A 3,171-nucleotide genomic window follows, 5' to 3' on the forward strand; every position below is an offset into this window, starting at 1 on the left:
GAGTTCATATTTTGAACGTTTGAGTTTTAATTTTTGTTTTAGGTTTGCCCACAAATCTGTAGAAGATATAGCTATGGACGAAAAGATGATGTTAAACTAGTCAAATTCTTTGTAATATAATATATATATATTGTAAAATAGGACATGGTAAAAAACAATAGGACTGTTGTCAGGAGACGATGGTCGAACACGACCTGGTGGTGTTCTCGGTGGCAGGTTCGGCGGGTTCGTCGTAGTGCTTGTGCTCGGGTTCCCTGCGGCAGTACACGCACACCAGGACGGCGAACACGCGGAACACGACGCCGGCCAGGCCCAGGCCGACCACCGGCAGCCCGTACGCCGGTGCGCCTTGAACGCACGGCCACTTTGTCTGGCACTCGAGGTCGGCCTCGTTCACGCCGGACGGACAGCTCCGGTGGCCGTCGCACCACAGCGCGGGGCTGATGCGCACGCCTCCAGCTTGGGGCAGCCGTACGCGCACGCCAGGCCCCGGTGCGTGTGCTGGCCCTCGGTCGTAGCCGACCGGTTGCGCTTGGACGTGGCGTACGCGTGCTTTGCGGACTGCTTGGACACTTCCAGCCACTTGAACGCCATTGTGCCGGCGTCCCGGGCCTCGAACTCCACCATGAAGTTGGGGTTCTGCTGATCGTCGGGCACGAAGTCGGTCCACTCGTTCGAGAACATGTACAGCGCGTCGCGGTGGCCGTCGCGCGACTCGGCCGCGCACACGTTGCCGACCAGCCGGACCCGATTATTTTGTATGCAGTAGATAGTAATAACGTCAGTGAAATTGTCTTGCATTTGTCTCGTGCAGAGAGCTTAACTACTCCTTAAAGGTCTGGTATTATTTAAATTAGTAAAATATCGACTAAACATACCTATTTATAACCATATGGTTCAATATCTTATATAGAGGATCGAGTATAGAAGATTCAAATATAAGACTTTGTATACTTAAAGACAAATTGCCAAAGATTCTGAGTATATCCAAAGATGTAAGTATATTAACGAAATAACTATTAAATTATCTAATAAAATGATATTTGTTTTAAGTGTTGTTGCTTGTCTGTGATACTCTTATCGAATGTCCAACATGGAATATTGATTATTTGGTTGTGAGGTTAGGAATGCTAGACATTTTATCCAATCCAAATGCTGTGATGTAAGTCTTATAGATACAAATGTTAAACTATCATTGCTAACATAAACATATTGTAATTGTCTTACTCTTAATTTATTAGGTAGGTACTTAAATACACCTGATGTCGAAAGTGGTATATCATCATTACAATTGGCCATTTATGATAATTCATTAGCTGTTGTCAAAGCATTAATTTTTTTGGATGTTTCTTTGGACCACTTAGATAATGAAGTCAATTCAGTTTTTCATTATGCTGCTAAATCTAGTAGTGATATAATTTTGGTTAAGTCATAAACTAATAAGTGTATTACCACATAAATTAACAGTTTAATAATTTAATAATTTTGTAGGTTTTATCTAAAGTGAGCACAAAATGCTTGAACTATCGTAATATAAATGGATTTACTCCTCTTCACTTGGTGTGTCATGTGGATAAACCAGAATGTGTTAAAGAATTGTTAGTTTGTGGGGCTGATGTAAATATTCCAGCTGGAGTTCCTGTTACTAATGTAACCGAAAATAAATTACCTGGAATTGTCAAAGAATATATTCAGGATAATCATAAAAAATTATTTGTTGAAGTAAGGATAATATATTATTTGTACATTAAAACATTGTGTAAAGATTAACAGACTAAACTTACTTAAAAGTTTTATTTAAGTTTCTTCTTGGTAATACGTACTATAGATTACATTATGTTTACTAAATATTAGACTTTATTCATTATTCATCGTTAAAATATATAATTTTGTCTAAATTTAAATCACACGCACATATTTAAAGGATGATTTTTTAATCAAACATCATTTAATATTTCAAAATTTATTTATATTTTTTACATAATTTCTATTCAAAATAAAACAACATACTTTTAAAAAAATAATATTTTTTATCATTATAATTTTTAATTTTTAAATTTTTTGAATGAAAACATACATTATTAATTTCAGAATCTGAAGCAGAATATTTTTCGGAGTATTTCAATAGGTACATACTAATTTAAATTCGTATGAGATGTTAATGAGTTATAAGTCTAAAGAGTAGATTTTTAGATTCTTTAAAGCTTAAAATATGATGCTAATATGTTCTAAAAAAAATCCTAAAATATTCTTTTAACTCGTAAATATGCAGATAATATGATTTTTTTTTCTAAAATAGTTCAATAAAAACAACAAATAACTTATGCATCATTCCTTTGGTAATAGGTAAAATATTTAAGTATAAAAGTAAAAATAAATTTATTGCTAAAAAATCATTCTTACCACGTTATCAATAATTATCAAATATGATAACCTATAGAAAAATCACGGACTGAGAGTAGGTAACAGAATGATACTATTTTTATAACAAATAAGTAGATAATTCAATGAGTTTTAATTTTTATCATTCTTACATTAATTTATTATTTTTTTTTCTAGAAAAAATTGTTACTGGAAAAAATTAAAAATCGAGAAATTAATAATACATATGATTTTTTATGAACAATAATAGAATATATTCTAAAATATGAAAAATAGGCTAAATATTCTCTAATGTCTAATGTCAAAAATATGCTTTAATATGCAAAATAAATTATGTTTTAAGAACTTTATGATGAATAAATCATCCAAATTTTTTATTGTTGTAAAACTGCTTAAATTCAATAAAAATATGTAAAAATCTAAAGATCCGTTCTCTAAATTGACTAAATTTATAATTTATTACATTTTTTTATGAGCAGAATGCCACTGCATTACTGTGTTACAGGTTTACCTTTAAATATACATCTTATAAAATTAAGATTTAGGATTTCAATTATTATGTATTGAAATTTTTCGAATAATATTCTGCTTCAGAATATGACATTAAACGTATCATTCAAAAAAGTAAAAACTTAAAAACTATAATCATAAAAGGTATTAAAAAATATAAGGTTTTTTTGATGTTGAACAATATTTTGGTAGTGAAAAACATAAGGATGCGTTGAAAAAATGCAAAACTGGAAATAATGAAAAGGTAATTTTCAATGTATGTAAAATATATAAGCATCC

At 31.9% G+C, this 3,171-nt stretch overlaps 1 long non-coding RNA gene across 1 annotated transcript; it reads left to right on the forward strand.

The window, feature by feature from the left end:
• The first annotated feature begins 913 nt into the window (after positions 1–913).
• On the forward strand, positions 914–1,681 carry LOC112599607. The gene is made up of 4 exons (XR_003114950.1): positions 914–995; positions 1,054–1,162; positions 1,242–1,423; positions 1,492–1,681. It is a non-coding gene; the product is annotated as an uncharacterized LOC112599607 (long non-coding RNA).
• The last annotated feature ends 1,490 nt before the right edge of the window (positions 1,682–3,171 follow it).

Source organism: Melanaphis sacchari, unplaced genomic scaffold (genome assembly GCF_002803265.2).
Source record: "Melanaphis sacchari strain LSU unplaced genomic scaffold, SCAv2.0 Contig53_pilon_pilon, whole genome shotgun sequence".
Taxonomy (NCBI): domain Eukaryota; kingdom Metazoa; phylum Arthropoda; class Insecta; order Hemiptera; family Aphididae; genus Melanaphis; species Melanaphis sacchari.